Source organism: Choloepus didactylus, chromosome 19, assembly GCF_015220235.1.
Source record: "Choloepus didactylus isolate mChoDid1 chromosome 19, mChoDid1.pri, whole genome shotgun sequence".
Lineage (NCBI taxonomy): Eukaryota > Metazoa > Chordata > Mammalia > Pilosa > Megalonychidae > Choloepus > Choloepus didactylus.
The window spans coordinates 55,943,650-55,969,111 of record NC_051325.1 but is presented as its reverse complement, the minus strand read 5'-3'; the positions used below and the strand labels follow the sequence as shown (position 1 = coordinate 55,969,111).

General features: G+C 39.9%; 1 protein-coding gene across 6 annotated transcripts in view; it reads right to left on the bottom strand.

Annotated features, from left to right (window-relative positions):
• Nucleotides 1-25,462, bottom strand: part of TSHZ2 (teashirt zinc finger homeobox 2) — a 444,871-nt gene that overhangs the window by 388,714 nt on the left and 30,695 nt on the right. The gene's annotated exons all lie outside the window — the stretch shown is intronic.

The following is a 25,462-nucleotide window of genomic DNA, read 5'->3' as shown; positions in this document are numbered from 1 at the left end:
ATACATATTACTAAACGTACATTTGAAATGCCCATTTCCAGAACCTGTTACTTTTATAACATGAAAAATGAAAGCTATTTTTAAACTTCTAAATATCTGTCAGAAATTCATATACAGAACATGCTTTGCTTATTCAGATCTCAGTGTCTTGTGCAAAGCAGATGTTTAATTGATGTTCATTAAGTTGAAAAGAAAAAAAGCAAAGTAATAGAATAGAATCATTTCAGCAAAGAAGAAACAACCCCCAAACCTCATGTGAAATGCTGGGTATGTGTAGATCAACTAAGTAGATGTGTACTCAACCTTTTTATCTGGTCTTGAATTGGAATTCTTAATTCACTTGGAGCAAAATTTTACCTGGGAATTTGGCATTGAGGGATATTTGTGAAATGTCTTTTATAAAGACCAATAAACACATTTTAAGTAAATATCATTGTATATTAGTACATTAATAATTAAGTGTTTTTATAACTATATATGCAAATATATACTTATGAATATGACTTAAGTTTGGGAGTACTTATCTGATGCTAATGGCTGGATGTGCTCTCTCTAATCATTGTCGTTTGAAAGGATCCTAAGTGTCTGTCAGCCACACCTTGCTGGTTTATAGACTACTTTTGTGTTATGAAACCAGTGAACTCTGCTTTATTTTGTTTACTTTCTTTGACATCTGCCTTCCCCATTAAACTGTACGCTCCATGAGAGCAGGGACATTGTTTGCCTAGCTCACCCCGTATCCCAGCACAAAGCAGCATGAACGGCAAATGTGTTAAATAAAGGATTGGCTCTTGTCATCATATTATATTCTTACAGGGAAATAATATTTCAATTACTGCACCACTCACTCTTCCCACTATGTTTCTCGATTCCTGTTATTTTTCTTATGCTCACTGGTTTGCATTTTATCGCCCCTTGAGTTTTTGTGGCAAGTTTCCTTAAAAGCTTTTCTGACACAGAGAGGGTCCATGTAATTATTGAATTAAAAAAAAAAAACAACAACAACAGAATAGAAACAAAATTCCTTCCAGAAATTGTCTCTGCACTAGGGTTGCTCTTTCCTCTCCTTTGCTTGACTCACTGCTGATTTCACATCTCCCAAGAGCCAGGGTTAGAACCCAGCTCGGTCTCAGTGGAGAAAAGAGGACTCTTCTCTATGGAAAACAGGGAGCCCAGCAACAGGCACTGGGGACAGTGGAGAAGCAACCAGAGAACAAGAAATGTCAAGGAGTGGCCTCAAGGTGGTACTTGGTAGTGCGTTTACAGAAAGAAGCAAAGTGGTTCCTCTCTAACACTGCCACCCTGCATCCTGTACTTCTATCTTAAAACCATGCCCTGAGTCCCTTCACATCTCCCTTGTCACTGCCATCCCCTTGGTTCAAAGGAGCCTCATCTAGCTGCCCCTACAATCTTCACAGCTGCCATAGTAATGACCTTAAAAAGGAAATCAGCCTGTTACCCACCTGTGAAAAATCCACCAATGGTTTCCCATTGCACACAGCATAAAATCCAAACCTTTTATCCTGGTCTATAAGTCCTACAGAAGCCAGCTCCTGACTAGCTCTTAGACTTTATTGAGGGCCATCGTCATCCTAGTTCACTGTGTGCTGGGAATCCTGGAACTTTTCCATTGCCAAACAGTCCAATTTGTCCCCACTCCAAGGGGCACTTACTGTTCCCTCTGCCTGGAAATCTCTGCCTGCAAATCTTGGCATGCTTGACTCCTTCTTGTCATTGGAGACTCGGCCTCACTGTCTCCTCCTCAAAGGAGTCCTCACCGACCACCACTTGTGAAATAACCCAACCCCAACAACTTCATTCTCTTGACCATCTTCCTGGAATTCAGCCCTGTCTAAGATTATCTTGTCTGTTTGTGGTTATTGTGTATCTCACTCACTAGACTGTCCACTCAATGAGGCCTTGTCTGTCTTGTTCCCCATTCATCCCCAGAGCCTAGCACGGTGCCTGGCACAGAGAAGATGCTCAATAAATAGTTCTTCAATGTCCACATAGGGCAGACGCCTAATTTTGCAATAATTATCATAAAAGCTAATATCTATCAACCACTTATAAGCCAACAACCTCTAACATTATTATTACATTCAACTTGCGAATGAGGAAACAGCCTCAGAGAGATTAAGTAACCTGCCAGAGAACATCAGCTAGTATTTGCAAGCCTGGATTTGAACCCAGTTCTACCTGACTCCAGAGTCCATGTTCCTAACCATCTCTCTCCACTGCCTCCCACTTGCTGATTTATCATGTAAATGATGTGTTCCAACTGTAAACTGAGATCAATATTGTCACACTTGCTCATTCATTCATTCTTTTGTTCATTCAATAAGTATTTATTGAGAATATATACCCTAAGACCTGTGCTGGGCTCTCAAAACAGCTTTGTCAACAAGACAGTTAAGGTTATCCTTTTACTATTCAAATAGTAGTTCTGATGACTGGTGACGGAAATGAAAGGAAAGTTCTAGAAGAAAAGTAATATTTGTTGAGCATCTTCTAGGTGCCAGGCAGTGACCTAGGCCCTCTCTGTGCATTGTATCAAGTAATCCTCAAAGGAAGCATTAGAGTACAGGTTGTACTTATCTTAATTTGCTGAGGCTCAGAGGGGTTAAGTGACTTGCTCAAGGATGCATTGGTAGAAAATGATAAAGATTATTTGTGTCTGTCACCAAATTGTCTTCTTCTATCCACATTACACATTGATGTATACAGCAGGAGACAAATCAATGTGTGGAATGAATAAATGAAATATCCAGCAAACCCAGTTTATGATTCTTTATGCCACCAGCTTTTAGCTGTTTCATAAATATATATATTTTTATCTGAGCTGTTACAATAACTATTCTTGATTTGGGAAATCAGTTTTGATATCTGATGATGAAATATCCTTTGTGCTAATGATTTAGGAAAAAATAACACCAACTGTCAATTCAAATCATAGCATTCACACAATTTATTTGGATTAATCAACTCCTATACTTTTTCTGGGCTTGGAAATTTACCAAAGTTCACCAGTCTACAGCCATAATTTTTAGTATCTGAAAACTTGCCATATGTGAGGTACTGGTCAAAATCCTTTGCATACATTGTTATATTTAATTCCCGAAAACGACATGAAGTATGAACTGATACGATCTGCATTTCACAGGCGAGGCGAGTGGCAGATTAAGTGACTGGCCCCACATCTCCCGATGATGAGAAAGTGGCAGAGCCGGGCATTCTCACTGCTGAGTCTACACTCTGACCTCCTGGAAGCAGGGAGTTGGAAAAAAAAATCAGGACACTGGGAAAAGTAACTCAAGAATCTGTACGCCTCCTCATAGGTTCTCAGAAATCCCTATCAAACCGAATCCAACAATGAGAAATAATTTTTCCCCAGGGTCTGATCCCCAAATGCTTCGAGGATGAACTCTTTGCTTCCTTCACCACAAAGTGATTCAAGAGCTCACGAGGCAAATGCGTGGCCTTTGGAACCCCATCTCAGAGCCTACCCAAGGCCGAATGCATGGCCCAAATGAAATTACCAGTGGTCCTTCCCATTTCTGGCATCAGTCAAGAGTTTATTTCCAAAGATTATTCTACCAGACGAGTCCTGCGGATGTGATGGGATTAGCCAAGTTTCAAAGCTTATTTTTGACCTCGAACAGAAAATTGAGCACATACGCTTGTGAAGGCTACGGGGACTATGGGAGAACATCAAGTTGATTCATCAAATTAGCTCAAACATAATTGTCCTGCATGACTGGCTATAGGAGCTATAAACTTGTCAAAAACCCACCCATTCTAATGTTAAATAGAGATACAAAGCAATGGTGTTTGGAATTTGACATTTGTTGGACTTTAGCCTGCTAAGGATGCTTTGTTTTCTCTTGGGGGAATTTTTTGAAAGATGCACAGAGTGGATGAAACACAGAAGAAGAAAGAAACCCCTACTAGTTGTCAGAAATACTGGCTTAGGTATATCAGAACTACAAGAATATCCTTTTCATTGAGAGACTGTAAAAGTTAAAGTCACACATTTGGAATTGTTTTGTTGTTGTTGTTGTTATTGTTTTCTTTACTAATCAGGCTACACATGGATTATTTGCCTTTTTATAACTGAGATTGTTCTCAGAAATGAAGGTGACATATGCACCATTGAAAATCTTTGCTTCTTTCCAGTCACACATTCTCTTACCTGTACTCCCATGGGGTGCTACAGAATGCAAAAGCTGAAAATTAGGGATTCTTCTAAGAAAAATCCATACAGTGTCAGTGCAAGATTTAAAAGACTTAAATTACCATCTTGCCACTGTCAAATTGCATAATTCTCTCTTACATAGCTGATTACCTCAATTCTAAGTGCCTTTCAATTCTCTCAGTGTCTTCTCTGCATCTTCCCTGTGCCTTGTTGTGTGTTGCTTCCCCACAGAACCAAGCACTCAGGAGTTAGATGCTACAGGGCCATACAAGCCTACACAGCTCAAGTTGACTTAATTCACTTCTCTCCAGATCTCAGATTCTTCAACTGCTGTCTCACTTGTCTTCTTTGGGTGACTACTTGTCTGTTTCCTAATTTTTATGCCATTTTGGGATAATTTTTCCCTTTTTTGTTATTGACAGACAGAGTAGGCTCCTATAATTTGTGGGTGACTGACAAGGTTGAATGTTGTTAACTCAAATGTTTTGATTTACACCAGAGGGGACCTCCAGGCCCTAGAGATGACAGGCTGCCATAGCTCCTTCAAAGCTAGTGAATGTTAAATCCAAGTAAGCAAGCCCTTTATGTGCTAGTCAATAAATTATCCCTTCTAGGGCCAACTGGCAACATGTATCAAAAGCCTTAAAGTGGGTGTAATCTATAGCAGTTCCACGCCTGGGATTCTATCCCAAGGAGATAGACAAATGCGTAAGGATATGAATGTGAGGATGTTCATCTTGATGTTGCTTAGAATAAGAAAAAGTTCAAATAAAACTACATGTCCAGCAATAGGATTAAGTAAATAGGCTAAGAAATATGGTATATGCCTACAATGGAATATTTCTAGCAATTAAACCTTCCTTTGTGCATCTTTGTTTATTGATGAAGAAAGGTATTCACCATAAATATCAGGTGAAGATTAGATCAAAGACACTCTTGGATATACCATCCTCTATATAACTATATTGTCTATATTATATGTGTCTGTATGGAAAAAACTTTTGGAAGGCCATAGCCAAATTATGTAGTGCTAATCTGTGGGTGATTTTTAATTTCTTTCTTATACTTTACAATGCACAAGTATTCCTATTACAGCCAGAAGAAACAAAGGCATTTTTATTTTAGAAAAACAATGGCCATTGACTTAGGAGAAAAAATTTTCATATAGTGTGACCCATTTTAAAACAACTTCATCTCTATCACTTTGGAATTAATGAAGCTGATAGTAAAGGGGCACCAGAAGAAAAAGTTGAGCAGGAGCCCAGAAAGAGAGATGCCATACAGCTTCAGGCATGCTGCTGAGAACTCTTGCTGACCTCTGACGTGCTGTATCTTGGCTTCTTGGCCCCCCTGAGTTCCAGTTTTCCCTTTGAAAGGTGAACCTGTGAATTCCCTGGCAAGTAAGACCCAGGTGGATTATTTTTTAAGTCAATGCTCTACCTCCAGTGAAACTGAAAACCTCAAGAGCAGCGTCATCTATGAATTTACCGTGTATCTATTTTCACCAAAACCAACCATTTGGGGGTGAGAGATGGGGAAAGAGGTGGTTTAGCCTAGTTAGCAGTTAAGAACAAAAACTCTAAGCCAGCCTGCCTGGGTTTGAATCTTAGCTATACCACTTACTGGCAGTGTAACTTGGGCAAGCTACCTATTCTCCCTCTACCTCCACACCTTCATCAACATTATGGGGCCAATATTAACAATTGTGCCTGCCTTATAGAGTGGTCATGGGGCCACATGTTAAGTGCTTTATAAATGTTAATTACTATCATATGGCAATTTGGCTCTCTCCAGGGGAGCAAGGTGTCTAGGGCTAGGCAAAATCCGTAACTGATGACTTTGGAGTCACCAACCTGGCTGGCAACTTAGTGGTTGCATGACCCTGCTGGTGAAGCTCTCTGATTCCTAATACATTCTATCTCAGCTTTTTGGCTGAGTCAGAATCCTCACTTTGAATGACCTGGCTCTCATGGTTACCCTCAACCTTACGATTATATTATATAGCCTTTACCTTAGGTCCTTCCCAGACCCAAAGACAGCAAGATGAGTTCTGATCTCTTGGCCCATAGAGATGACCAAACAAGAGTTGTTCTAAGGCCCCAGAGCAGGGTTAAGAAGCAAACTCCTCACAGGAAGGACTTCATCAAAAGACACAATTTATTGGCATACCCAGTTGCTTTCTTTAATATAATAAATTACTTCCAAACATTTAAATATTCAAGCACAAAAATCCAAAATTTTGGAATCTTTTAAGGAAAAAGAAAGCTCCTATTGTTTGAGCTTTATTTTAAAAATGCTATCACCCTAAACATCTGCAACTTGACTTGGATCACCATGCATCTTTCTGTTATCCACCCAAATGATTCATGTACCTGTGGTTTATTCTTTTTCATACCTGTGTATTCCATTGCATGAATAGACCACAATTTATTTTTATATTCTCCTACTAATGGAGGTTTCTGCTAGTACAAATGATGCTGCTATGAATATTTTTGTACTCGCCTCCTGGTACATGTGCAACAAGTCAAATGATTTGTTTTGGTATTTAAACTCATGTGGTAAAGCTACAAAGAAAAGCAGGAGAATGATAACACTCAATTTGGCTGAGTTGTTCCCACAAATGGCAATGTATATGTGAATTGGGGTGGGGGGGTCACACTGTGAACTTTATTGCCATTTGTAACGTTTTCTACCATTGAGTGGTGGGGTCACAGGTGTTCATTTTATTATGCGTGATAATCCTTACATATGGGGTGTGTGTGTGTGTGTGTGTATACTTTTGCAAGTATCCAATTAAAAGAACAACAAATATTCTGGAATTTAGTAAAAATGTTGAGCGATCTAGTAACATTGGTTCCATATTCTCACACCTATCCCCCCATTAGAAAGGAAAGATAGTCCAGTTCCTTCCCATTCCTCATTGGACTACACCTATTTATTCATTTATGTTACTTGTCTGGGCCCTTCAGGTATTTGAGTTTATGATTGCAGCCCCAGAAAATGGTACAATCTCTGGAGTAAGGCTGGAGGAACCCATTTCCTTCCCTACAGAGTCCTTCCTGGAACCTGTAAAGTGTGACCAAGATGAGTTTACCACTTGTCATAACTACAAAGGCCACTGCGGGAATCACTCAAAAACCAGCCCGACAGCCACAGTAGGTCTAAGACCTGAATGCATCACCTCAGCCAACAAAAATGTAAACCTGAATTAAAGTGACTAACAACTAGGAAAAACAGAGCAAAGAAAACAAATGCATCTTTCACCTCCTGTCATAATTTCCAGGCCAAAGGAATATATCCCCAACGAAGAGCTTCTGCCAGTCACCAAATCTAGCTAAGGTGGTAGAAATAAACAAAACCCAGGGTTCCCACTGTTGGCCACTGCCCAGGTTGTCCTCTTAATTGAAGCAAGGAAACTGTTTGAAGGCAACAGGGTTTATGGGATTCCTGTGGGGATTTGTGCTGAAGATGAAGCCACATCATTCCCAGAACTGCCTAGAAAAGTTATCTGAACTGTCCAGGTGAAGGAATGGTGGGAAATTTGGTGAGCCAGGTTTTCACAGACATGGCCTCTCAGTCCTTCCAGAACTTATCCTATTCGTGGGAACCAGTGCCCTACATCTATTACCCACCATCAACATTTCCCAACAAAACCTTCCAAATTGAGTCTAAGGCAGAGAGGAGCCTGTAGATTTCCTGCACCTTGTTGATTCTGCCTCTTAATGGCTCTTAAAACTGCATCTGAGCCCCCATCAATGACAAACCCCGCTCACCTGGATAACTTCTGCAGACTCTCCACCTTTCTCTTGATTCCAGTCTTGCAACACTCCAGTCACTTTCTACCTTGCAGCTAGTGGGATCTTTCTTTAGAAATCAAATCATCCAGCTCCTCTACTTTTTAAGTAAAATCTTCAGTGGCCCCACTTTTTACAAAGTGTAAACTCCATAGTGTAGGCTTTAAGCTTCTTCAAGGTCCTCACTCTTAGTCCCTACCCATCTTCCTTTCTATCTACTCTCCAGCCAAACCCAATTATTTGTAGTTATCACGACCCTAAAATATTTTCCCTTCTTCCATCCCTTTGTATGTTAGTACTTTTACCCGGAAAATACTTTCCTCTTCCAACATTCCCCTTTCTTCCAACTTGCTGTTACTCAAATCTCAATTTTCACCTTAGCCGTCCCTTCCCTGACTATTTTTTCTCAACCACTAAAACAGATAAGGTACCACAAAGTGCATGCTATAACAGGATATATGGTAGAATTATATGTATTAGTTGAAGCCATTTTGTTCTGCATACATTATGTGTGTACACAGGTATACACACACATGTTAAAATATGGAAGATACATCCCAAACCTTATACACAACCTCTGGTTCAATAATTCCACATCTTGGTAGTTACCCTATGAAAATAAACATGGATATGCTCAAATATTTAGCTCAAAAATTTTATCAGAATATGATTGTGATGTGATAGGTTGAAACAACCTAAATATCCAACAATAGGGGACTTAATGAATTAGAGTACATCTATTCAATGAAAGGTGAATTTGGTATTAAAAATGAGGTGTTACAGCACTATTTAAAAATATGAAAAGATCTTGAGGGCATATAATTAACTGGGAAAGGATATCACAAAATAGTACAGATTTTAAGCACAATAATATTTTGGTTAAAAAAGAATAAAAATTACAGAAAGGAAAAACAGCAAAGTGTTAACAGCATATTATATGTGGAAATGAATTAAGCTTTTCTTTCTTGCTTGTCTGAATTTTGTAAATCTGTTATAATAAATGCCTTATTTTCTGATGTGAGAATAGCGATAGTTTTGTTGGTTTTTCTGTTTTTAAATTTTTGTAAAATGTGAAATGGTGTTTAGGGAACCTGATTTCTACAGTAATACTAGAGCTACACTGTTGGGGAGCTGCTCTTTGAGATCAGGGACAAATAACCAAGTTTATTTACCCTGTTATCATATGTGCCTGGATTTGAGGCACAAAACCAATGTTTATCCAATGAAGGAAATTTCCCTTAAAACACAAATCAGGAAAAGCCAGGCTGAAATGACAACATACAATTTAGCTTTCTCCAAAACCTTTAAGTTTTGGCCTTAAAGGCCCCTCTACACCAAGCAACAACTGAAAGATATTTATGTATGTATTTATTTTGGTAAAGTATCAAATTGTATTCTCTGCTTATAAGTACTCAAAAAATAAAAGTTGGAATGAATTCTCTCTTCTTTCCACCCACACCACTTCAGTAAAAAAAATAAAATAAAATAGAATACAAAAGGCCTCCCCTTTATGGCAATTTGTAGCCAGGAGCCAGTTTTTAGAGCTGAGTAATAAATCCCAGAAAAACAGTGACTACAATGGAAAGGCTGACAGACATTTAACACTAATGGTGCAAACAGAGGGCACAGCAGGAAAATGTTCTAGTCAGTTTCCCCACATTGAATTTTCACAGATTGCTCACCAATGTGCTATTTTTTTAGTGGACAATTTGACTGTTCCTAAACAGAAAATTTCCAAAATACTTGCAAGCCCCAGGGAATAGAGATTTCCTTGATATTCCTGTTTCTCACAGGTTTGTTATCACTAAGTAGTCTCTTCAACTGCTTTTTTTTTTTTTTTGAACCATGACAGCTTGATAACTAGCTCCAAAATAAAATAAAATAAGACAAACTATGATACTGCAACTAAAACTTGGACTAGGATGGCTTCAAATATTAATGCCACTTTCACATCTTCCAACACTTACAGGATTTGGTTTTCTAAATATAATGTACCACTTTTTAGAGGCTAAAAATGTAAATTACAAAAACTACTTAATTAATACTCAAGAAACCAAAGGGGGATATAGCTCTGCACCCCACAATTTATATTGAGTTCTTACTACTCATCATTTCAGAGGAAGAACATTTGGATGAGATTCTGCCTTCAATTGCAATTTCTTTATTTCCCATTGGATTAAAAGCTCTGCAGCTCGGACTTTAAGGATAGGAACCAACCTTGAGAAGTCATGAACAACATCCTTGAGTGCCCCACCTCAGACATTCAAAGCTTCTTATATATTGCAAAGAATTAATAACCCACAAACCATAGCAACACATTAATCGGCAAGACCATTTTCTAATTACAGCAAGCCTTCCTTACTGGGATTTGATGAATACGGAGCAGAGTGTTTTACGTTAGAGAGAAAACACTCCCAGGTGGTAAGAATTCACTTCTGCATGGAATTGGGAGTAGTTGGGGGGTGGGGCAGTCAGAGGAGTTTAGAAGTGCCTTTTTAGAAGTCCTGAAAACTCCAGTTTAGATGAGAAGGGAAGCAATAATAGATAATATATCTCCATGTTAATAAAACCTTTGGACCTACTCATATAATTATCCCGTACAAATATGGATGACATAGGCAGGGCAAAGATGACATTCTATCATCCCAATTGATCCTTTATGCTCACACACAGAGATTCTTATTTTACTCAAACATATACATTCAGGGAGGAACATTCCATAAGAAGTGTATACAATTAGATGTGTGTATACAATTAGCTACACAGTGATGCATCAAAAACCTAGATGTCTATATATGAAACCAGCCAATATGCTTGGCATTTTTTACGGGCAAGTATGGATTTTGCAGGCAGAATTACATTATAAGTATTCCAAGGAAGGATTGGGGCTGCAGAAAATGGTACAGATATATTTTTAAAAGATGTTTCCAGCTCTGAAGGACTCAATTTTGAAGCCCACCTGGGCATTCTGCATATACAAGCACTTTCTCTGGGTATAATTTAAGGGCAGTTTGAAACTTTGGCCCAATTTGATCAAATATTGATAGACGGCCCAGTAAAACATGGTATGGGAAGCAGCTACTTTACTGCACATTGACACTGTAAATTTGAAGAGACACTGTCAACCTGCTGAGCTCTGAAATTTACTTCCCTAAAAGACAGATAAATCCCATGGCTAACACTGGAGATCTGTGCTAAATATACATACTTATGTACCTCATGCAAGGTCTTCCACGATAAATTTCTCAGAGTCTAGTGCTAGGAAAGAGTTTGTTTTTTTTCTGAGGAATGTGTTTACTTTCTTATTAGAGACCGAGGGTTCTTCATGTTTCTCTTTTTGCCTTTGCAGCCAGGAGCCTCTGAGTTTCTTTTGGGTTCAGTTGTAGGAGCTCTTAGCTGAGGTTCTCTGGTACACCTATCTGCCCCTTTATTATGAGCCCGTCATTCTTTTTTCCCTCCTTAATTACATCATTTTATTTTAATTATGTCTTTTATTGAAAGTCATCTTGAATTTGGAAGAAAGCAGGAGAGAAAGAGATAACAAACTCAGTTCCCAAGATTACTTCAAGTGCCTCAAGGAAACTTTGCTTCGATATTTACTTGTGTGAAATTTGTCCACAAAAATTCATATACTAAATATCTGTCAAGATATAAACGCAGCTTCCTCCTTTGCCACCCAGCACCCAACTCAGATGTAGAGATGAGTCGGTTTAACCTGCCACAGCAGTTAAGTCAAGCCCTCTCCCCCAAGGTGTTACCTGGACCCCCGTGAGTGCCCGCTGTGGTTCCTAAAGACCAACTACACTTCATGCCTTTAGGGCTTTTACAAAATGGAAAATGGTGACACATATTTACGGTAAGGAGGAATTACTGGAAGACATACTAACCCACGATCACCCCCATTATGAAACGGAGAAAATAAGCTTTAGTTAGACTGAACTGACATTTTTAGGGAAGGGGGGAAAAGAAGGAAGGAAGGGGGGAGGGAGGAAAGAAAGAGAAGAGAAAGGGGGGTGGGGGAGAGAGAGAGAGAGAGGAAAGTAAAAATCAGACTTAGTATCAGCACTACAACTTCCCCTTAAATGGGTGGTTCTCAAAAGCTTGTGTGTCAGAATCACCTGGAGGGCTTGTTAAACCAAGTAGCGAGGTTCCACCTCCGGAGTTTCTGGTTCAGTAGAGGATTTGCATTTCTAACAAGTTCTCTGGTGATGCTGGTGCTGCTCAAATATTGCCACACCTTCCCCCAGAAAAATACAAACCGGGTGCATTACAGTCCTAAAAGCTTTTTTCCTCTTACCAGATCTCAGTGCTATTCCACAGCATCAGGGACAGATAATGAGGGGAGAGGAGTAAAGGGAGGGAAGGAGCTGGAAAAAAGTAGAACACATTCCCCCTACAATTCCACAGACATGCAGATTTGGGCCTTTTTCCCATAATGGCCCAATGTCTACATTTATATAAAGAAAGCCTGAGAGAAGAAAAGCACTTTAAATGAGGGAGCAGATATTGAACAAATGGGAGAAAAGAATAAATCTGTTTGAAAACAGACTCCCAGCACTAATGACTAGGATCTAAAAATAATCCCAACATATTTTTAAATTGGAAGAATATCCAGAAAAAATAAATTGAAAGATAAATTGGGGATGGTGTTTTTAACAAGGTGAAACAAAATAGGTTCTCAGGCTAGAGTCGAGAACACAAGAGTTGCATCTTAAAGTAAGCTTTTTCCTGCTCTTTATGGTATGCAAAGGGAAACGAGGAGGGGAGGGCTAGAGCACACTGTACAAACTCAAAACGCTGCATTAGGGAAACATGGCATGAGGATAGAGGAGTTACAGTAAACACTGTACTTTTAAGTACTCTGATTTAAAGGCATTGGTAGCCTGTGGTGGGACAAATACAAAGTCATCACTTTGAAGGTGACACAGGGGGTGTTAAACAATAGTTACAAAATGCTTTACGTTCACTGGAGTCAGATTCATGGTTCTTGTTATCTGCCTGAAGTGAATATTTGTTGGCTGCCTCCCAACATCAGCCCTCCCCTCCCCCTACTTTTAGCCTCTGATTCCTACTGAAACCCAGATCCCACTTCCCGGGTCTCACAGTGGAACACACATCTCAGGCTAAGCCAGTCAGCACTTTTCATGCCCCTGAAATCTGAGATTGGTTTGGGAACTGGGTAGATGACCTAAGGGGGCCTAAATACACATTTACTGGGAAAGATAGGAAAAAAAGACACTTTCTTTTTCCTGTTGGATGTGAATAAGGAAGCTTACAGACCCAGGATCTTGTAGCCGCGTCTTGGGGCCACATGAGAAGAGGGTTTTAGGAGATAAGAGGAAGCTGGGTTCTCAGCGATACTGCTGAGATGCTAGCTCAGTCCTTCCCTGAAGTGTGCATCACCTATGGCGGTTTCACTTGTACTTAAATAGAGTCCAATTGCTGCAGTGTTTATCTGTCTCACTAGATTGTAGACTTTTCAAAGTTAAGGTCTATGATTTTATTTAAAAAATATCTACCTGGATCAAGAGTTGGAAATGCCAGTCTTAATAAAACTCTATGAAGAGTGTATACAGTCCAATGAGGAAGACAAAAATGCTAGATAACTATGATACAATATAATTGGTCATAAACTATAGAAGATGTTTTCCCAAAGCACAGAGGAGGAAATTCCTAACCATTGGGGAGGGGATGGGTTAGAAGAGACGAGATGAACACTTCTCAAAACAGGTAATATTTGAATATTCTCCAGCCCTTGGACAGTCTCAGTAAATGTTAGGCTGTTTGATTGACTCACGAAGTGGAAAGATTCAGAATTTCTAAATTTCTATCAACTGTGTGCCACTTTCACATAGTTTTTTCAGATCTGTGTACTATTCTTATTTAATTTTAAAAGTTGACTGTTTTTAAACCGAAAAATCTAGTTAAGCCTAAATTTAAGCAATAATATCCATTAGCTCATGATTTTGCTATGTTTGTTAAATCTTTAGTTCTGCAACTTACTAGGTGTAACACTGGGCAAGTTACTTAATTACTCTGTGCCTCACTTAAGAATGAAGGGTCACAGTGGCCTCTCCCTTAAAGAGTTGTGAACATTCAGTGAGATAACGTGCATAAAGGAATTAGCACAGATCCTGGCACATAGTCCGACTTCAATAATAGTATCAATTATTAAGGTGATGATGATGATGATGATGACTAGTGTTATTTAATTGTGTAAGGCACGAGGCATGGTGGAAATCAGCAGGATGGCTCATAGTCAGTTCAGTTCTCTGCTTTCAGGCCCATGGTAGGTAGAAAACGACTTCCATGTCTCCTTCAAAGTTGGTGCCCATCATGAGCAGAGCTCTCTACACACAACTCATGTTTGATATATAGTATGAGTAAGAAACAAAATTCTGTTGAAGTCCTTGTGATTTGGGAGTTATCATGCAGGGCCAGCTTCACAGGTGTGCAACCTGTGCAACCCCCCACCCCCAACTCATGTTTGATATACAACAGGAGTAAGAAATAAGCTTTTGTGGTGCTAAGATACTGTGACTTGGGTGTGTTTGTTATAGCAGCATAACCCAGCTGATTTTGTTTGATACAGGCATATAAAGTTATAGGTTGTCTTATTTTTACTTATTAATTTTGTTTTTACATTTTGTTTCTACATGTTTACAGTTCTTAATTTCAGAGCCTCTCGCACAATTTTGGAAACCATAAAAAGGATAATGATTTCTCTGCTGACCACAAATGCTCACACTGCTGATGCCAATGAGTCACGTGGTTGAAGGCTGCCTGTGCTGAGAAGGGTGGAGAAAGGCTAAGGTTCTGTTCACTTTAATTGCTTTAGTTCCACCAATCAATTAACATTCGGCTAATAATCCCTTTCAAATGAGTCATTCTCACCAATTAAAGGCTGATTTGTTGCTAACTGCACCAGCTCATGGTGAACCTACCTTGTTCTTCGGAACTGCTTAGTGGATGCTTTAAATGGAAGTTATTGCTGTGATAGACTCTCTTTAGACAGTGACAAAAGAAGTCATAAGAGGGGAGGGGGGAGGAGGGAGAAGGAAAAGAAGTCTTGGGCAGTGCTCAGCTCAGTGATTGAATTAGAAAACGAGCCAGTCCTCCGGGTTAGCAAATGATTCTTCATCAGGCAGCAGACTATTAAGCACACCTAGATAATAAACGGATGATTTTCGCAGTCATCCTGCGAGGTCCTCATATTTTCCATTTTTAAATTCCATGTTACTTTTAAAGGATTCGTCCATTACAGTGATTTACCTCGTTGAGCTGAGACAATGATGCCCTTTAATGTCAGAGGCAGAGCATGATTATTTATCATTAAATCAGGGTTAAAAAAAAAATTCTTCCCTTCCTGGCCAAACCTTTGAAAAATGCCTCCCGCCATGACACAGACGGATGCCATCCTACCTTGCATCCCCTGGGCACAGGGGCAAGGTGCAGTTCACAGCATCTTCAAGAAAAGAGGTGAGAGAAGCAATCCCCTCTCCCAATTCTCACCCTCCCACCCTATCCCGGCAGTGTGATCACTGGTGAGGTAACATCTACATTGTACTAGAGAATGTCTAATGGCATGGCCTTGAATTCCGATTTCATTTATTCCAAAATAACAAAACAGAGGCCCCCCCGTAACTCTTTCTCTACTTTTCCAGTATTGCATGTTATTTATTCATGCCACAAACAATAAAGGATAATACTGTTCCAGGCATATTTGAGACCATGGGGAAACAGATAAGAATAAGGTAGGAGTCCCTGCCCTCCTTAAGCATATTCTTGCCTCGTGTTGTAAGGTTGTTTTTCTACCTTAACGCTATGGATATGGGGGGCCAGATACTTCTGTGCTGTGGGGCAGTCATGTGCATTGTAGGATGTTTAACAGCATCCCTGTCCTCTGCCCACTACATGCCAGGAGCATCCCTCTCCCCATCCCCAGCTGTGACAACCAAAATTATCTCCAGACATTGTTCAGTGTTCTCTGGGAGGGAAAATTACTCTGTTCTAGAAGAAACAAGAAATGAAATATACACAAGAAGATCATTTCAGACAGGTAATAAGAGCTATGAAAGTAATGCAACCTGTTCTCTGAAAGAGGATGGCTAGGAAGAGGGCAGTCCAGAGAAGTGGTCACAGAGGACTTCTTGGAGGAGGTGGCAGTGAGAATGAAGAGGAGAAGCCAGGCAATGGGAAGAACCAGGGAAGGAGCATAGGGGGTGGTGGGGACAGCAAGTGCAAAGACTGGGAGCATGAAACAGGTGGGCTGTTTTCAGAAACAAAAGAGTCACCCAGTTCAGTGTGGGAGAGGTGGGCAATAGACAGGCCAGGCAGATCTCTGCGAGCCAAGGTAAGAAACTTGGTTTCCTTCTAAGTGCAGAATGGGAAACCACTGGGAGTTTAAACACAGGAGTGACATTACAAAATGTATCCATGCATTCCAAACAATTAACAGACTACTCATTCTGTGCAAGCCAGTGATCTGGGGGGTGGGGCTGGAGGGGTGGGGAGGGGGCACGTTTGGTAGGTTACAGAAACAATTAAGTCCCTGTCTCTGACCTTGAGAAACTCTCAGTCTATTGGAAGACACCAACTTACAGACCGATTTTAAATATAGAAGGTCATAAATGCTAGTACTGAGATAGATGCAAAATACTGTGGGCACATTTTCTAGAATGGGAAGAGGCAGGGCGAGGGCCTTGGAGGAAGGAAATGGAACTTTAACCAGGAAAGGAAAAAGCTGGTGGAACTTGTGGCCGTACAGAGGGCACTGATGAGCAGCCCATACGTGTCAGGAATCTGGGAGCATAGATCTGGGTGCATTTGGGCCACTACTCTATCCCCAAATCCCAGCACAGTTCCTGGCTCATAGGCGATGCTCAAGAATATTAAATAGTCCCACAAAAACACTTTTTAAAATAGTGGCTAGTGCTGCAGAGGTGAAGTGCAAAAGCCTAGGAAGTGGATGACAGGGCCTCTCAGCTACCCTGAAGGTCATGGCCAGTAACTTACAAGTATTTGTTGACTTAAATTGAGAATCGCTTTCTATTCAAACAGGAAATAGCCAAACTTCCAGGCTCATGTCATTTTAAATACATTAGTACCTTTTCTCTACACACCTCTGCTTAATAAGGCTGGGTACCTTTTCATTTGTATGATAAAAATGCCTAATCTCAAAAACTATTGAGAACAGAGGATAAACGTGACATTTTCATACAGGAAATAGCTGACTTTCATTAGTGAACAGCCTACTGGGAAGTCTTTACTTCTCTTGTCTCATTTTGGATAATAAAAGTGTTCTGTGAGTAGGTGACCCAAAGGAGAGAAAGACCTCCCTTCCCACAATTTCTGGTGCAATGATCACAAAATCTGAAGTAATTCATAAATATTTATCTATGAGGCTAACTCCCCCTCCCCCATCAAGTCAAGGTGAAGCAAGAAAGACAAGGAGAAAATATTAAGTTTTCCATCAAGTAAAATGTATTCAGTTTAAGATGCTAACCTTTATTCCAAAATTATAAAGGGATAATTATAAAGGGATAATGGTAGCTTGTTTTCTGATTTTATTTTAATGTCTGTATTTGGCAAAATACAAAAGGGAGCAACCCAGAGTTAATTTCCCCCAAGATTTTGGGAAATTTTGCTTTTTTGTGTAATTCCAAAGAGCAGTCTTTGCCATGGGGAAGAGCAATCTCAACTGGAAATGGGAGATGGGAAGGATGAAAGAGGAGTTGGGAAGGGCCAGTGCAGGACTGAGATGAGAGAGGAGAAAACTGCCTTCCCCAAAGTTTATGTGTGAGTATGTGCCTATATGGCCTTAAAATTGGCTCATTTAAGAAAACACAGAAGTCCTAGAGGGAAATAGAAACATGAACCCTCCTCAAATCCAGAAAATGTTCTAAACTCTTTCAGCTGCTTAGGTGGTGGGGGTCTGGGAGAAAGATATCAGATCCACAATTTTCAAACATTAATGCGCTTTTGAATCGGTTCACAATCACAAGGAATCTTGTTAAAATGCAGATCCTGGGAGACCTGGATAGTGGCCTGAGATTCTGCATTTTTAGCAAGCCCAGGTGATGCTCGATGCTGCTGCTGAAGAAGGGTGCCCAACTGGCTAGAGAGAAGGGAGAAATGAGAATGGAAAGTGTTAAAGGTCAGACAAATTGACTCCAGATGCTATTAGCTTATCAAAGTGACCCCCTGTGGTTATTAGGATGCAAGCCTACTCATCCTGGGGTAGCACTGATTCAGTATAGGCTGTTCATCTTAAACTGCTGTACACTGAAATAGAAAACTGTACATCGCAGTTCTCTGATCAGTTCTGGACCATAGTGGAGCTTTCAAGGCCACAGCTCCGGAGCCACACTGTCTGGGGTGAATCCCAGCTGCATCTCTTGTTACTTTGTTTCTCCACCTCTCTATGCTTCAGTTTTCACTTCTTTGATGTGATCATTGTACCTACCTCAGAACTTTGAAAAGCACTTAAATAATTATCGGGCACATACCAAACTCTTAAAAAATGTAAACTATTATTTCAGTAATTATATTTCTCCTTGCTATCGAGTGAGGGCTATTTTTGCACTCAGCCAATAAGAGTTATTGTTACATACTGCTCTCTTTGTTCCCAGCCAGTGAGCACCAGTGTGCTGATCTGTACTCTTGTTGCGATTGAGTGGGCCTCTTGGTTCTGTCTCTTACACCATCTTCTCTTCCCACTGTTAACTCTCAATCAGAGGCATACAAGTGGTAGTTCTGGGCGTGCCTCAACACACCCAGGGAGTTCGTGTGTGGCACTGGTGGTTGAAATGAAGATGTCACAGTGACTCTAGTAGTCAGAGCTCATTTATGGAACTTGATGATGAGTCAACTAAAGGTTGCAGGACATTCTCTGACACTATAAAGGGTTTTATAACATCACTGGTGCCCCAGGAGGAAGTGAACAGTGATGGTCTAATGAGCAGCTGGAAGAAACTGTGGTCCCAGACAGGTCTCAACTTCATTTGTTCATTCATTTTCCTACTGACACTACCATGGGAGATCCCAGCTTTGGCCCTGTTGGCATTTTGGGCCAGCTAATTCTCTATTGTGGGGGCTGCCCTGTGCATTGTAGGTTGCATATCTGGCCTCTACCCACTAGATGCCAGTAACAATCCCCACCCCCACCCCAACACACACATACACACACACACACACACACACACACACAAACACAGTTTTGACAAAACTGTCTCCCCATATTGCCAAATGTCTCCTGGGGTCAAAAGTCATCTCCGGCTGAGAATGACTGTTTGAGACTCTGGCAATTCAAAGTTCTTTGTGTCTTCAATTAAAAGGCAAAAGAGAATTCATTCTAGAGAGATACATACTCGGTAGAATAATTCTCTAGGGGTAGGCAGAAGACATTACCTCATGGATGTCCCCGGACCCAGGGGAGCAGAAAAGATCTTGGGTGGGCTCTCCTACTTTCTGACACTTATTAGGCACTGGGGATACAGAGAGAAACAAAGCAGGAAAACGTTCTACCCTCATAGAGTTTATGCTCTATGTGGGTTCAGAAGACTGAAGAGACTAAATAGAGATTATAAATTGAATCAACTCAAAAACAACCTCCACAGGGACATTGTGGTCATAACTCGGGTTTGCACAAACTTGTCAATGCTTCCTTTTCCTGCAATGCATCGAATACTTGGATCAAGGTCTGGAATGGGACTTGAGCTCAGGAGAGGAGTGGAGGCTTGAAATCACCATGCATTTCCCCCAGAGCTCTTCACCTTTGGTATATAGAGGTTAAATTTTCAGGAGACAGTCATTTCACAGGTGCAATGAACAACAGCATTGGGGGTACATTCTTAAAGTCAAAGCCAGCATTGAAGGGACATCCATAGAATGGACTGAAAGCACTGGTCTCCAAACCTGCTTTTAAATAGCATATGATAGATTTTCCATGTACCCCAAGCTGAGAAATTATGCCATCATCAAAAGGACCCCTCAACTCTTGCCCATGTTGTTAGGAATTAAGTAAAGGACAAATGTGATAAAATAAGCTCTTATTAGTATCAATATGATAGAATGCTACTTCCATATTACTATTGTTATTATTACTTAGAAAATATCCATTAGATAATTTTGAAATTCTACTTTTCTTAATGTCATTAGGGATTTTCAGGTGACTCTGCCATATCAGTTTTGCATGATAAAACTACTCCAATGAGTAAGTATAGTAGCAAAGTGGTTAAAGGATGGGTTTGGACACAAACTAATGTGTGCATGTGATCTTGGTCAGTGCTATTCACTCTTTCCTAAGCCTTGGTCTCCTCTCTGTAAATTGCCCAGCTCAGAGGATTTTAGGGTAGATCTAAGGGGAGAATGCATCTACAGTGTTTAACCTAGTGAGTGATCCAGAGGAAGCCCTTGGTCTACAGTAAACATTCTTATTTTTAAGTCTTCATCTTTGGAGAGAAGGGTAATGTGATAGACCAGTCAGAAAGCCAGCTCTGCCAACTCCCCTCAAAGAGGGTCAATGTGAGAGGTGAATAAGACGAAACACAGATGAACACTGAGCAAAGATGCAACACACATGCACTGGTCAGTTATAATTTGTCCTAAGAATTGCAACTAGTTTCCTAATATGGTGGCCTGGGAAGATTCCATATTTGGGACATAAAGTACAATGAGACCACAGAGCTCCTTGGAAAATACATTTGTAAGACAACTGACAAAACCAGTACACCGAATTATTGAAGAAGCAAGGCCAAAGTCCCAAAGTTTCTTTATTCTAGGAGTGATAATTTGCCAGGATATGACCCTATGGTTAAAGGCAGGGATCAGTTAGGCCTGTAGCACCTCTCTTGTACCATGTTGTTAACACTTTCTTTGTTAGAAATTTCCAAACCTGTTATCAGCCAGGCTAGCCGTAAGAAGAAATGTAAGGCCAAGGTCTACAATAGGGAGTTGACAACTTCAGATGCCCACAGGGGTTTTACAGGGAACAAAATTGAGTGAAAAAAGGCACGTGTGTAATAGGGAGTGTTATGGTCTGTGGCAAACAGGAACTTCCTTGTCCCATCTAAAGGACCAGCCATCACAGCCGTCACTAAGTTTCAGTTGACATTTAAATGTGGAGCACATGTGGGGCCCAGTGTTGCAGATCTTCCATTGTTAAAGTATAGCAAATAATTTTAATTTTAAAAAATACACTATGCAAGCCATACAAAACACGTCTGTTAGCTGGATTTGGCTCATGGGCTATGAATTTGCCACCAGGAGCCTTAAAGAAATCAGACTGAAAGAAGGAGAAATCAGGCCTGGAGTTTGATGATAATTCATTGGCTTCAGACCTAAGAGAAATGTAATAGGGTCAGTTTCATTTTATACTTCTGTGTTAGCTTGAAATTCTAAGGAATCTCAACTATTTCATTGACTCCCAATGTCTTTTTTTCTTGGCTTCTTTGTAAGAAAGAGTAAATTTTGGTTCAGTTTGCCTCTCTCCAGTTCTTCTTTAGCATTTTTCCCATTGAAGTTTGCTGGAAAGTGATGTCACCACCCCCAGACACAGAATGCAATAACATTGTTGGGTGCTGACTCTCTGCAGAATAACTCAAAGAGGCTGAGCTACCTGCTTTTTGGTCAAAGACTATAGCTTCCAGAAGCAGCTTTAGGGTTGTATGGTTTTCTCAGTAAAAAAGAAAACAGCTCTTATCACTTACCATGAGGTGATTACAGATCAATTCTAATTTTCTTCCTTATACAAATGCAATAGGTAGTCACTAAGTCTCCAGATTATTCAATTAATCATGAATCAAACATTTCTTGAGATCCCACTATGCTTCTACACTCCCAAATACCCTTTGATATCCATAGAATTACTTTTCAGAAATGTATGTTTTTAATAAAACTTCCCTGGCACAAACCTGTGTTATTCTGCCAGTTCTGGACTATCAGGGTTATGCAGCATAAACCAAGGTTCTAGCTTTTTATCAATTATATAATCTTTTTGCATTGGATGAATTAGCAGTATGTTGGTCCTGCTTCATTTGAAAATTTGGGTTTATTCATCTAGTCATTGTTTCTCTGTAACAGGGCATTATAATTTGTCATTAGCATTAATGGTGAGAATCTCAGCTAAGGTTTGATATTTGAAGTTGGAACCAGAAGAGGATGCCCAGAATATTGAACTGTATGTCCCAGGATGTGGGAGTCTTACACAGTGCTCTGCCTGTACACCCTCTTATGACGGCCCTGTTTAGCTCAGTAACTCACAGCACAGCAAACAGATTGACTCACTTGAGGATTCAGGCCAAGCTGGATCAATGTTATCCCTCAGTTATGTCGGAGACACTAATATAGAAAGCTGTTTGAGCAAGACTTATCAAATATGATATTCACTGTTTGATTTTGTTGGTATTGTTGTTTGTAAGTATTCCTTTTTAAATGGCTGATTTGATTAAATTATAAATGTGACTGTTTTATTGAGACTGAGTCTTACAGAGAAAATTTCATAGGGGAAATAAATAACCATACAAAGTAAAAATTTCCTAGAGGGAAAAAATTCTGGTTTAGGCTTTCAGTTGACTAATAAAATTGGAAGGATATCAATTAGTAGCAATTTGAGAGGAATCTTTAGCTTTTCAGGTTCGACACTCCTAAAATATATTCTAGGTCTTTAATTTACAATGCAATAAAGTTGCTTTATTCTCTATACATAACCATATTGGTGGTTAATTTGCTTTGTTTTTATAATCACTGCAGCAATAAAGCTGTCATTTTCCCCTCGTGACATGATACTTAGTTTGTCATAACTCAGCACATCAGCATTTTGATTTGTTTTGGAGTGTTTTTTTCCCCCAGAGCAGTTGGCCAAGCAAAAGAAATCCACAGACCTCCTTCCGAAAGGTCGGAAGCCGGGTATGCAGAAAAACTAGAGGAACTTACAGCCAGCTGGTTCTAGCCACTGTACCACAGAGTCACATTTTCCACTCCGAGCTCCCAGTGCTCTGGGTGGGCAGGTTTTTCTTTGCTATGCTTCCTTTCGAAGACGGTTAATCATAGATATGAGTTTAGATATGGAGCGTTGTGGGGATGGAATTTTATGTTTAAATCAAAGTGGGAAAACATTCAAAACCAATTTTTTTTTTTCGTTCTGCCACATGAGACAACGTGGGGGATGGAATTGAGAGACATTCTCAAACTTCAATGCATAAATATTCGTCTCCTGGGTTCTGATTAGGGATTCAGACTCCTGAGTTCCAACCAAAGGCCTGAAGAGTCTTGCTTGTTGTGATAGTTGTTGAATGACATGTTTTGTTGGGTCAAGGAGGAGAGGGTCAGCAAAGTCAAATGCAGCAGAGAGGTCAAGAAAGGTAAGGACAGAAAGCTGCCATCAGGTTTGGAAACAGGTACCTGTAGGCAAAGCTGTTTAATGGAGAATTGGGACCAGTAGCTGGGTTATAAGGATCAGGAGAATAAGAAGAGGAGTTCAGACTCATGGGTGAGAGCCTTTGTACACTCTAAAAGACTAAGAGAATCAACGATGACGGTGATGATAATAAATTAACAGCATCTCCAAAGCATAAGATGCCATGAAGCCCTGTCAGAAAAATAAAAGTCCAGAGCTCCCAATTCAGGTCAATTTTGGGAATTTAGTGCAGAATGATTTCTAGTCTCTTCAGTGCATGGATGGGAATAACCTGGTAGTTTTGGCCATTGGTCCAAGGACCTGTAATTTCCCATTGAAATAACACAGAAATTTGCATTCATAAGATATCCTAAAAATCAGAATAAGAGATAACAGAAGCTTTTTGCCTGCAAAAGGCTCTCTCTGTTGAGTGTTCTGAGTTAAAAAAAACAGTGCCTTTGAAAGTTTGTTCAACTATTTTTCTCCTTATTTTTAAAACATAAACCAATCAATCCCTGTGACATTTGCCTAACTTGGCCCTTACATTGACTACTTTTCCCCTAAAACTTCAAATTCCTTATCATTATTTCATCCCTGCTTTGAGTTAAAATTGCCACTAAGTTCTGTTTTTGACATTTGGTTTGAGAATGCTTTAAGTATCCAGTATCAGTTTCCTTTAAAAATGACTAGCTCATTAGAATTCTTTCTTAATTTCCCCCTTTACTGAGAATATCCAGTCCCCCAAAGTTCTCCCTTCTGACAGTCAAGAGAGCAACGCTTGCCCAGACTCTTAAGCCGTTATAAGCCTATCAAATGCCTCCTCCCACAGTTTTATTCAACCAGGGGAATTTTCTATTTGCCCAGGACAAGTGAGCAATTCATTATTTCAATAACTGCCCTGCCCATGTCATTCCTGAAGGATAAGCCATGAATTAACCACCCGCTTAAGTTCAAGTGACACCCAATCCCCAATTACCCAATTAACTATATTCTTGAAATGCCTTTACTTTCCTTCTCTCATCTCTCTATCCAGTGTTTCTCTCTCTCTCCCTCTCTCTCTCTTTCTCTCTCTCCTCTCCCCCTCTCTCTCTCTTTCTCACTCTCTGAAGACTAAACACACTGTCTACATAATTAAAAAAAATAATACTTAAAACTATAAATTGTGCTTCATTCACAATTCCGTATTCAAGGCTGGCTGATTTTGGGTTGGTTTGAGTTAATCTTTTAGCCTTGAATATTAGTATTAACCCCACACAGGTCAATGGAATTGGTTCATTGGTGTGACATACAAAATTTAGGAAGGTTGAACAGTCACATACAAATTATTTTTTTTTTATTTTTTATGAAGAACTTTGATTAGGGAAGATGTTCTTACATATAATTTACAATGATATAAATTAGTTTTGTGAATAGAAAATAGAAATACAGCCAATGAGTTAAGTTGTATTATTTTACTATTATTTTAAAATTTATTTTATTTTTCTTTCCAAAACTAGTTTGGATTTTAATCATTAACCAGGTCATGCTCATATCACTCCTCAAATATTCAACTGACTATCTGGCTATACCATTTGTGTGTGTAAACACACACATATACACACACAGGCAGTATAAACAGTCACACATACCCACACTCACACATACAAATATACACCATCCCTTTCATTCTCCTGGGTGACCCCTGCATGTCCCTCCACCTTCCAGTGCATTCCCTCGGGAGGGTAACCAATAATTCTATGCCAATGTTGCCACCAAGAAATTATTTTATCCCATGTCTGCTTTTCACCACTTCTGCCTTTCATTTTGGAAGGCATATACCCAATGCCATACTCCTTTTTTTCCTCACCCTTCAAAGCTTAGTTACTATGCCACAAGAAAACTTAAAAATTAAGACCACTTTCATGTGTTGTTGAGGCACAATATATTTTCCAATCTCCTCCCCCACCATTCTTTGCCTTTCTTGCAAGTTCCAACTGTGCTGACTTTTCTCCAGTCCCTTACACACACCCCGCTCTCACCCGTCTCAGACCTTTGCCCCTGAGGTCATCTCGGCCAGGAGATCCTTGCTCTTGCCTG